Source organism: Apus apus, chromosome 12, assembly GCF_020740795.1.
Source record: "Apus apus isolate bApuApu2 chromosome 12, bApuApu2.pri.cur, whole genome shotgun sequence".
Taxonomy (NCBI): domain Eukaryota; kingdom Metazoa; phylum Chordata; class Aves; order Apodiformes; family Apodidae; genus Apus; species Apus apus.
In genome coordinates, this window is record NC_067293.1 from 19,608,958 (window position 1) to 19,620,717 (window position 11,760).

Genomic DNA, 11,760 nt, shown 5'->3' on the forward strand with positions numbered 1-11,760 from the left:
GTGAACCCAAGCACGGGGCAGTGATGGGACATTGTCCTCTGTCCCTGCTGTCCCCACCCCAACAGACCTGCCTGCAGATTTGGTCCAATCTGGCCAAAGCAGCCTGTTCTGTGCCAAAATCTCTATTATGCCCCATTTTTGGCGTGGCTGGCAGCTGCATCAAGGGACAGCTTTGTAGCCTTCATGCTCTGAAGCCAAACTTCAATACTGACACATATTTTCCCCAGCACAGTTAGTGAACAAGCTGGGAGTTTCCTACCCTGGAGGACAGGCAGTTTCTGCAGTAAGGAGGGATAGTGGCAAGGGGAATCTTCCCATGAAAACATCAAACCTTTCTCCTCTGATGCTTGGATGATGGGACCAGAAGGACTACTGTTTGTACTCCTTTCCTTGTGGAGGAAATGTACTCTTCCAAATATGACTTGTAGCTACTTCAGAAATGAGTCATTACTTTGAACATAAGCTAAACACTGGAGCATGATCATAAATAAATAAAACTGGCTTCATAAACTGGAAATTAAATATATCCCATCCTCATTTGCAATGCACCATGATTCATACTGTTGCTTCCTAGTTTAGTTTTTCTTTTCAACCAGGTTTTGAAGCCTTGTAGTGCTCTTTGCACTGTTTATTCACGCTGTAGTTTTGATTTGTCTTGTGATACTGCTAGAGGAATGTTGTTTGCCCATATGTTTAATATTAACAACAAATCCCACCCCTCGATTGCTTTCTCTGTTGCTGTGTCCTCGCGGGGCTGGTGGCGGTGACAGGCGTGAAGGTGCTGGGCTGGAGGCTGCTGAACATCTGCTGTTCTCCAGGTCACCTCCATCTCCACCGAGGGCCACAAAAGCCCTGCCCAGAGCAGGAGCTAAAGCTACAATCCAGGGTGCACAGATCCGGGCTCACGCACATCCAAGACATGCTCCTTACTTAGAAGTGCTGGTCCCACTTCCTCCTTCTCCTCAGCCCCTCTCTCTTCTGCTTCCCTGCAACAGCAGGAGTGAGCAGATGAGCTGTGAGCTGCTTCAAGCACTTGATCTTATCAAATCCTTTTTTTTCCCCCACCAGGATGATTTCCAGCTGGATCAGTTCCTGAGCCTGAATCACAAGGAATACTGGGATAAACAGCTGAGACTTCAGTGAATGAGAAGGAGAGGGTAAGGAACCACCCCTGGTTCTGCTGCCCAATGCACCATGGCCACTTGCCCTGGGCCTCCCTCCTGCCTTGCTTTGGGCATCACATCCAGGAGCATCAATGGCTTTCGTGTACAGAAAGCAGGTGAGAAAGTACCTTGCTCAAGCTTCCCTCCCTCCTCCCGGGCACTAAAGGAAGCTAGATACTGGAGGAGACCAAAAATCACATGCCCACCCTGCCTGATCTCTCCTGAGATCCAGGGGCCGGATGGATTCTGCGTTTCAAGTCAGCACTGGCTGAGGCTTGGAGGTGCCTGAGCAACCCAAAAGCACCATGCCCATAAGCACTGCTCAAACAGCTGTCCCCAGCCTAAGCCCCTGGGCAGCAGGGACACAGCAGAGTGAAGCCCAGGACCCATCCTCTGGAGGAGCCCAGCAGCTGCCTGCATCCCTGCTACCTTGTTACTGCTGGAGGAATTGGAGTATTTTGGCTCCTAATCCTCCCCCATCCACCCCCGGCTCCTTGGTGTCTGGCCTTGGCTGCAGAGCTCCTGGTTAACAGCAGCTCTGGAAGGCTTCTGGGTGAGGAGGTCAGCACAGGCATTTGGGGTCACTTTAGGGTTACCCTGTTCTTTATTTAGGCAAGAAAAAATAAGCCTGCCTCTCTCTTCCCCTGGGCTGGAAGGAGGCAGAGGTAGGGGAGAGGGGACCGAGTGGATTTGTGAAGAGTTGGTGTCTTTTTTTCCAGATTAGGATGCATCTCACTCTGCCCTAGGATGCAGGGGTTTGGGCTGAGGCCGTGTGTCCTGGGAAGGGCAAGGCTGCTTTGCCATGGCCTCAGGCCAGGAGGTGGGCTGGGGGTGTCTGCTCCACACTGGGGCTGCAGGAATGTCCCAGAGGGTGGATATGTCCCTTCCATGCTGCACATCTACCCCTGTTCCTGCCCTTGATGTTTTCACAAATGCCCTGTCTTAGCAGCAGCAAGGGATAGTTTACCCTGGGAGGCAGAAGGTAAGCTCATCCAGGAGCCCCTTAAATCCCTGCATTTGCTCCTGCTTGTGCTATTTCCCATGCCATGCTCCAAACCACAAAGCTCTAGATTAATCTCCTTCCTAAAGCTGAGCCTACTGAGAACAGATCCTCCCTGTGATTTCCACTGTATCAAGAAACCTCCGAGACCTTGGTGCACCATGATCCAAGTGAGTGAAATAACTGCAGTTGCCTGTCTTGGCAGAGTTCAGCTGCCAGACCTGCTCCCTGCACAGCCAGGCTGGAGCATGTAAAACAGGCAGGGTAACTTATTTTTCCAGCTGTCTGCAGCTCACGAACTGTAGAACCCACACTATGTTACACCTCCACACCTTGCCAAGGAGGTGCCAGTGTTCATGGGATCGTTGTGCTTCTTTTAAGACTCTGAGAACTGGAAGGAGTCCCTGACAGCAGTGGTTCTTCCACAGGAGTGTGTTATCTGGGGCTGCTGGCAGGGACTAGGCTCCACTGGGGTCCCCAGCACTGTCACTCCATCCCAAAGGTAGGATGATGGAAGCAAGACCTTTCCCAGCACCAGCTCTATCTGATGCCATGAGTCTTCATGGACCTAGACCTCCATCTCCCATCTGTCAGAGACCCTGGTCCCCTGCAGCAGCACTGCAGATGCCCAAGTATCCCAGAGCAGTGGACACCAGCCAGGAGCTGAACCCCGCTTTGGGGTAGGAAGGTGCTTGAGTTGCCTGGCCGGTCTGAAATCAATTTGTGTCTATCTTTGAACCTGATTCCTCTCTAAGCCTGTTTTGGCTTTACTTGTTTGGAATAGACCCGATCCTAAAGGGAAAAGCAGACAAACCAGACTAAACATCAAATATTAAATAGCAACTGCTAATATGACAGCCATTAAACACAAGCGCTCTCCTGCCTCCGGAGCAGCTGGAAGTTGGGCTGCACACCCACCTCCGGCTCCCGGCGCTACCGAAAGTGAAGTCGGGCTGCACGTGTAGATATATCACATTGCTGGAATGAAGGAGAAATCCAGTTTCCTGCTGCCAATCTTTCTGGCATTCAGTCTTCTGCATCTGCTTTTAGCTGGGGGTAGGAGGAGGCAATGAACTTTCCCCTTACGAGATGCAGGGAACGGGGAGCTCGTGGCTGCCCAGCTCACTGGCTCTGCAAAGGCAGAGCTTGGCAGGGAGGCTTCTCCCCTTGGCCTGCTGGAAAATTAAATCTTATTTTGTTTTGAGATGAATCCAAGAGGCTTTGAAGTCCTGGGAGGGATCTGCTGGCCAGGCAAAGCCTTCTCTCCCAGAATTTCAAAGCCGTGGCGTTGGGATAAATCCAAGAAAAGGGCTCCTGTATGGCCAGGGTGAAGTGGAGCATTGGCAGAGAGCCCTAGCTCAGGCCCCTGGTTTGTCCAGCTGTGCTGGAGACCAGGGAGGTCGTAGGGGAAGAAACACCCCAAAGACAAACCCCCACCACGCCCCTATTTGCTCGCCCGCTTGTGCCGCGCTTCGCTCCCATCTCAGCTGACCCTTACACGGGTGAAATTTCAGGAACAACTTGAGCAACTATTAGTGTCCAAGAACCCCTCATGGGTCTTGCTGTGCCGGGGACAGCAAAGGAATGAGAGCCATCCCAACAGCATCCCTGAGCAAGATCCCCCATCACGTTGTCAGGGGGCACTTGCAGTCATGGCACAGCGTGACCCTGGACCCTTCTCTTTATCTGCCGTGCTCCTCCTCTTTCCTTGAGCCACTTCTTTATCACATTTCCAGCATACCTTCCACTTGACTTAACACTAACATATGTACAGTCGACATTTCAGTAATGCCTTACAAATTAGCTAGGGCTGATTGAGAGATTATCTGCCGGTTCCAAGCTCTTCCCCCCCAGCACTGGCCCCCACCTTCCAGCTCTGAGCGGGCTGAAGTGGGGGTCTCTCCCGGGGAAGGGAGCTGGGGCCCCCTCCTGGTGTGCCCTTGACTTTCTGGGAAGCATCTTTTTCTCCTTAGTTCCCCTCATTAGCTGAAGGACTTGTTGGGGTGTTGCAGCCAGGCAGGCCTCTGCTGGGCACCACTCAGCTTTATGGGGGAACCAGCATCCCTGTGGAGGTAAAGGGGCCTTCCCATGACCTTCATCCCAAGAGATGGAGCACCCCATCTCTGGAAAGTGGCTCTTGCTGGCACAAGAAACAGGCAGCACTCAAGGGAGGGGGGACCTGTGCCATGGCCAGAGGAGCAGAGACCCTTTGAGGCTGTGGGAAACTGTTCTTTTCTTCCCCAACAGACCCACTGCAGACCCTGCTCCAGCAGATTTCTGCCTGCCTGGAGTATTTGAGCTTATAAACCAGAAGGTGGGAAGGCAGATGGACTGTGTATTTGTCCAAGAGCTTTTCTGAGAAAACCTTCTGTGGTTCAAACATTGGGTTTTTGCTGGGTCTGCTTCCTCTGTCCCAGCAGTGCAGCCTTCTGGACAGTGAGGTTTAAAGTCCTCCTGGAGGCATTCCCATCATCCAGCAATTTCCCTAGCTAAGCATTGTTAGGGTTTTCTTTGTTCTGAGCTTTTACATTTCCTGCAGCCCTCTGGAGTTCCTGAGCAACAGCCACTCAGTGCTCTGTGCTGGAGCCTTGTTTCTGTGTCACTGAGCACCGGGAAGTGCTCTGAGGGTGCGTTTCTATGCGAAAGGCTGTGAAAAAAATGAGGGTATGTTTTATGATGTTCCAGTGCAGAGGGGCCCTGCACTGACCACAGGGAGTTATTATGGCTGGGAGGAACCTCTAGCAGCTCACCTGCTCCATTTTATCCACCACGTCAGGTGGGTAAACCATCCTTGTCAGATGTGTGCTTAGCCTTATCCTTTAGTATCTCTGGGGAAAGCAATTCAACAACCTCCCTGAGCAGCTAGTTCCACCCTCTGAACTCTAGTTAGAGTTATAAAGGTTTCCTCTAATGTTTAACTTTAATTTTCTCTACTGCAACATAACACCATTATTACTGGTTGGAGCTCCTTGATGGCTCTTTTTCCCCTAAGCCCCCATTTAGAAGAGACAGGGAAGGAGCTGGATGAACTGACTTACAGCTCGGTTACAACACAGTTTCAGCCAATTCCATTTAATAGGAGTTAAGGTAGGCAGAGTTTATGGGATCATCTCGGGTTTTAAATGGTTTTAGGCAACGCTCAAACGTCCTCTTGTGAAATGAGCCTGGTGGCAGAGCTGGTGCCTCCTCCACCAGGATCAGGGGGATGAAGTGGGGGGGATCTGGCAGTCATGAGGAGGGTGGCCAGAATCACCAGCTGGGCACAGGGAAGAGTCACAGTGGGGAAATGGGGTCTCAATGGGGGTTTTGGAGTTTTTTTATTATTATTTTTTTTTTCCTTCCTTTCCCCCTTGCACCATTTTGCAGCACCCCTTAACCACGGGCATCCCCCCCTCCTGGCACCCATTGATGGGCACAGATGGGAAATGCAGGGCACAAGCACTCACACCCTACCTGGGGAGCAGGGAACTCCCCTCCAAACTTCCTTTTCCCCCTCTCCCCAGCCCTGCCTCCCTGCAGGGACGGGCAGGGGCAGGGGGCAGCAGTGGTGGGGCAGGGCTGCATCTCCTGGGAAAGGCATCAGATGTGTCAGACGAGCTGTGAGAGCGGCTGGGCCACGAGGATCAGCACGGAGCGGAGAGAGGAGACTGGAATGCAAAGAGGAAACGACTACATGGAAATTCAAAACTCTCCCCAGATGAAAAGCAGAGGGGAGGGGGGCTTTCTGGCAAGTGAAGTTGTAAAAAAATAGTCCCTGGTTTTCTTTCTCGTTTCTAACTTTGTAAATTGCACCAAGCTCTAGTTGCATGACTGCATCCCATGTTCTCCACTGAATCCAGCATGTGTCTGCCAGGAAGAAGCCACCACCCTCCCATCACTGCCAGCAGGACCAGCAGGATTTGCACCTCTTCCTGCTCCATCAGGCTAAGCTGCTCCTACAGGGCAACCACCTGTGCTGGACCTCCCTGGGTGGCTGAGCTGAATCCACCATGGCAGGTCAGGGTTGCAGGTATTGCCTTACATTTGACTTTTGATGCAAACTGAAGAGCAGGGCCATGGGCAGCATCACCAGTGGTGGCAGGAGAAGCTGGTCCTGGTTGGGTGGGTGGATGGGATCTCCTGCCAGAGCTATGTGTGGGATGTGTTCCCCAAGCATGGGAGAAACCACGGCTGGGGTGAGCAGCTCACTTGTCCCATTCAGCAAGTCTGCACTTTGGGGGTGTTAATGGGTGTTCCTCACCCATGAATTGCCTGCAGAGTGTGACTTCAATTAAAGTAATTATTCTACAATATTTTCTTTTTTTTTTGTTTTTGGACTGAGTGATTGTAGCAAAGTCACTTCTATCCATCCAGGGCCCATTTGTAAGCAATTTACCTCAAGAATTTGGCAGTGGAAGTTCAAGCAGCTTTGCTGGACGAGTAAGTCCTGCTGCATGTTTCCCTGTCGCCTGTGGATGAGCACAACTTGTTGAGTGAGGTTAGTAGCACATCTATTTGTGCTTATCGACTGGAAATGTGTTTCCTCTGGATATTCTGCAATATTTACTTAAACCGAGCTGTTTCTGCTAAGCCTGCTGGCAGAGAGCACAATTATCCAACTTTTCATGGCTAACAAAGACAAAACAGGACACTGGGCAGGGGCTGCACTGATTGTTCAAGGACTCGAGTACATGCAATATTTGTTTTGTGGTATTTCTCTAATTTAGTTTACAATGTGGGGATTTTTATTTATTTTTAAAGCATCTCCCCCTCCCCCAACCTTGTAAAGCTTGTGGTTGCAGCCAGGACTCAAGTTACAAACTTTTTGCTGTTTTGCTTTAGCCATGATTTTATTTTTTGTTAATAGAAGTGTGGTTAGACTATTTTTATTTTAGCAAAAGAGTTGGTTTTCTCCCTTTTTTTTTTTTCTGATAAATTGCAAATGGATGAAGGAAATTTGCTCAGACTTTCCCTGCTGACATTCTCCTCTGGGTGGAGATTAAACATGGGGAATTTCAGTCTAAAATGCAAATGCTTTGGACATTTATGAGAGTGGGAAAACAGGGGCCAATTATGAGAACTGCTTTGTGACTTTATAGGGGTGCTACTGGTGGCCTTGGGGAGTGCTGGGGGCTGAGCTGCTGCTGGGGGAGGGGCTGGGAGCAGTTTGCCTGGACACAGGAACCTGCCTTCATTCTCCTCCTGGAGCCCAGGTTGGTAGGAGAGACAGTGAGCACCAGGTCTTGAAGACAGTGAGCACCAGGTCCTGGAGATGGAGAGCACCATGGCCTGGAGAGGTTGAGAACCAGGTCCTGGAGTGGATGAGCACCATGGCCAGGAGGTGGTGAGCACCATGGCCTGCAGATGGAGAGCTGGGTTTCCACAGCAAGATCTGCTTCTGTGGGTTATTTAATGTTTGCTGGCTGCAAATCCCAGGAACACAGCAGACCTGCAGGACACTGGGAACCCTTCCAGCCCCATGGAGTGAAGATGAAGGGTGTTTGGTGTTCAGAAGATACATGGCAGGGACTCTGGTAATTCAGCAGCAGAAGAGATGCAGCTTCAGTCCAAGTATCATGTGTGAGTTGCCTTAGGAAGGTGGACACAGGTGATGGGCTGCACGGTGCTGGCAGCTAAGCAAGGTTAAATGTGACACTTGAAACTCTTCCAGGTTGGTAGAAGGTGAAAAAAAATAATCTTGGTTTTCTTTTCCCCATGATACTCCCCTTTTCCCTGTGATACTCCCTCTTACTCCTGTGCCTGGACTCAAGGTGCAGCTGCTGCTGCCTGCTGTCCCACACAGGGTGGGTGCCCGGACATTGCCAGGACACTGCCAGGGCAGGGTTTTCCTCTGCTCTCCCTGCCAAAAGGGGCCAGGTTGGTGCTGGGCACTCTGGGAGGATGAGAGGTGACTGTGGGCAGCTTTGTGGGGCCCCGTGATGCTGCTGCTGGATTTAGGAAGGGGTTTGGGGAGGGAGCTCCTCTGGGGAAAGCCCCACAGAGTGGAAAAGTACATCAGCTGCTGGGAACTCCATTTTCAAAGGAGGTAAAAGAATGGGACCCATCTAACAGAGTGATATTTTTACAGGATTTCTTTTATTTATTTATTTGCTCATCTCTCTTGATTTCCATTTGGTGTCCTCAGCAGTTCCTGAGGGTTGTATTTTGACAAGGACTCTCAAACCACTTGTAAAGACTTCCATGGGAGGACAAGGTGGAAACCATGGTGTCTACCTCCAGTACTGAACGGGTAGATTAGGTTATGGTAGGTGGACTTAGGTTATGGTTGGACTTGATGATCTTCAAGGTCCTTTCCAACCAGGATGATTCCATGATTCTATGAACTTAAGGAGGAAGCAGGTTGATCCCAGAGCTTGGCTGCCTGGATTCAGGAAGGAGGGGCTGGCAGCATCTGAGGTGCTTGGAGGGAGGTGTGTGGAGAGGGGGAATGGGGGAAGCAGGAGGAAGGGATTTAACAAGCAGAAATGCTGCAGGTACCCACCAGGCATCAGTGGAAAGGTGTGGGAGCAGGGAGTATCGGGAGGTAATGCCAGCAAAGCTGCAAGGGCAATTCTCTTCTTCCACCCACGGGCTCTCTTAAGCCCTCACCTGTCAATCAACCCCTTATTTACACGAATACTAGATCCACTTGCAGCTTCTTTAAATAAAACAAGAACACACACCTTCCTGTAGCGAAACATATTATAGCAGTTTGTCACAGCATCACCCAGTAGGTATTAATTCCCAAATCATTTTATGACATGTTTTATCATAAGTTATTAAAGAAGGGAGCTGCATTGGGCAATCATTTGATAAACTGAGCCATAATTTAACACGTTCCTCCGTCATATTAGTGGGGAACGAGATTTATTTTCTCAGCACAACTTTAATTATGGAGAACACAAGCAGGGGATTGAGTCTGCTGAATCCTTCAGGTTAATGATGTCTCCCGTGAAGCACCTCCGGGCAGGGCACGGGATCTTCCCGTAGCTGCTGACTCACCTGTGGTTGGCATGTCTGGCTCCAGGTGTGCAACGTGACCTTGAGTTTTGGGCCTCCAGGAGTTGCTTGTGTTCTTCTAGTGAGATTTAGGGCATTCCCAACAGGCTGCTGAGGCTGGCTAGCTGCCTGGCTGTGCTCCCCTGGGGGAAGCCAAGTGCTTCTGCTGCTGCACAGGCAGCAGGAGGGACCTTCCCCACTGAGAAGGAGTGTATTATAGAATCACTAAGGTTAGAAGGGATCTTAAAGATCATCAAGTTCCAACCCCCCTGCCATGAGCAGGGAACCCCACCACTAGACCAGGTTGCACAAAACGTCATCCAACCTGGCCTTGAAAACCTCCAGGGATGGGGCATCAACAACCTCCCTGGGCAACCCATCCCAGTTCCTCACCACCCTGATAGTGAATAATTTCTTCCTAATACCTAACCTAAATCTCCCCTCTCTCAGTTTAAAACCATTACCCCTTGTCCTATCACTGTCTTCTCTGATGAAAAGCCCCTCCCCAGCTTTCCTGGAGCCCCTTCAGGCACTGGAAGCTGCTCTAAGGTCTCCCTGGAGCCTTCTCTTCTCTAGGCTGAACAGCCCTAATTCTCTCAGCCTGTCTTCAGAGCAGAGCTGCTCCAGCCCTTGGATCATCTTGGTGGCCTCCTCTGGACCCTCTCCAACAGGTCTATATCTCTCTTGTGCTGGGGGCACCAGAACTGTATGCAATTCTCCAGTGTCCCTCCACCCACCCTTAGCGGGATTACTAGAAGTTGCCTGATACCTGGTTTCCCTGACATCTGGTCACTTTGTAGCCCATTAGACTGAGTAAAACAGGAAAAATCTGTTCTCTGACCAAGCAGTAGAGATTTGTGTCCATTGCTGTTTGTTATGGAGAGCAGCAGCATGGTTGCTCCAGACCCACTTCTCCCTGAGGCCGGAGCCCTTCCCTCAGCCTTTGTGGTTGCTTTTAGCACTTCCACAGCAGCTGTGAATTCTCCAGGACGGCTGCGAACCAGAGAGTCCAGTGCTGTTTTCTCAGGACCCTGCTCTTCAGCCTCGGGTGGCTGTTAGAGGACTTGGGAATCACGGGGAAACGGGTAATGAAGCGTGGATATCTGCTCCTGGGGGCTGTGCTCCCTCGGGGCTGAGCCGGCTGCCAGCCCAGCCCCTCTGAGCATCAGGGAGGCAGAAAAACCCCAGGAAATGACCCAGGGGCTTCCAAAAAAGCCAAATATCTCCTCCCATTGGGGGAGTTAATGACCCTCCTGGTGAATATCACTATTAGGCTGGGAACATGTCAGAAATCCTCACGTTCCCCCCATTGCTGCCGCGTTCTTGTTCTTTTTCACATGTTTATTTTTGGCTCTGGAAATTGTCTTTTAATTCCTGCCCCTTTGTTCTCACGTCTCTCCGTTTCAGCTCCGTGCTTGCTCTCCTGGCTCTGGCCACTTTACGAGAGCCTGGAGGGTCCTCGAGAGAGGGGGAGGTTTCCACACTGCTCTCGGGATGGGGGATGCAGAATCCAGGCCCTCGGACCAGCAGAGAGTAGAGCCAGGGGCCAGGATGCTCTGCAAGGACCATGACAAGCTGTGAGCTCTGCAGGCAGATGCATCCCACTGCTTCCTCTCTGCCACCACCATGCCAAGCTTCATTTCTTCCTAATCACAAATAGGGGGGGGGGTGGGGGGAAATAGTAATAGAAATAAGTTCCCTTGAACTTATTACAAAGCAGTTTGGGGCAGGGAGGGGTAAGGAGTGCAGAAAGGGAAGAGATGCTTCACCACATGGGGTTGATGTAATTTCTTTTAGTTAGGAGCAGGAGAAACAGAGAAACCCAATCCTGTTCCCTTCCCCTCGACAGAACAAAGGGAAAAGTCCCCAAGGGGAAACTTTAAAAAGTGAAACAAAAATAAAACCCAACACACCAAAAAACAAACCTACAAAACAAGGGAGAGGAACCAAAAAAAAAAAAAAAAGAAGAAGAAAAAAAAAAAAGGAAAGACAAAAAAATCCCCCCCCCCCTGAAGTGTCCCCTCTGTTGTGTAGAACAGCTTCTCTTCCCCCACTTCCCCAGCACCAGTCAGGCTTAGAGAGCCACAAAATAAGAGTTCATGGTGTGTTCAATCGATTACTCCCCCTAATGCACTGTTTTTGGAGACAGGTAATTTATTTCAGACTCTACATGTCTACATGTAAAAAAAAATAATAAAATACAATAAAATTTTAACCCCCCCTTCTTTTTCTTTCTTCCCTTTTTGGTTTACAGCCCTTTTTTTGCCCCTTTGCCCCACCTCCCCTTTGCTTCCCCCTCTCTAGTCCCCCAGACACAAGTGTTTCCCAGTGAAAGGTGCAGCCATTCCCACAGTGAAACCCAAGGCAGGTAATGACTTTCTCACCCCATCCATACTGCTCCAGAACCTGCTGCCTCCCCAGCTGCATCCCTTTCTTTGAGAGAGACAAGGAGGAGGGGGGAAGTGCCAACCCCCTCCACTTCCCTCTCCTCCAAGGTTTTTCCATAAAAAAAAAAAAAAAAGAAAGGACAAATGTATAAAGGGAGCAAGTGTTTGCAGAGATAGAGTTTCCATGAAGCAGAGGGTTGGGAAGCAGGGGCTGTTGGGTGTCCACAGGAGC

General features: G+C 50.5%; 1 long non-coding RNA gene across 7 annotated transcripts; it reads left to right on the forward strand.

Annotated features, from left to right (window-relative positions):
* The first annotated feature begins 737 nt into the window (after positions 1 to 737).
* Positions 738 to 11,362, forward strand: LOC127389645 (uncharacterized). Of its 7 annotated transcripts, none has more exons than XR_007890687.1 (4): positions 752 to 936; positions 1,069 to 6,172; positions 6,517 to 6,640; positions 10,549 to 11,362. It is a non-coding gene; the product is annotated as an uncharacterized LOC127389645 (long non-coding RNA). The 7 variants fall into 7 exon arrangements; XR_007890689.1 differs by having other exon boundaries at positions 1,069 to 6,159; XR_007890688.1 differs by lacking the exon at positions 6,517 to 6,640.
* Positions 11,363 to 11,760: the final 398 nt, after the last annotated feature.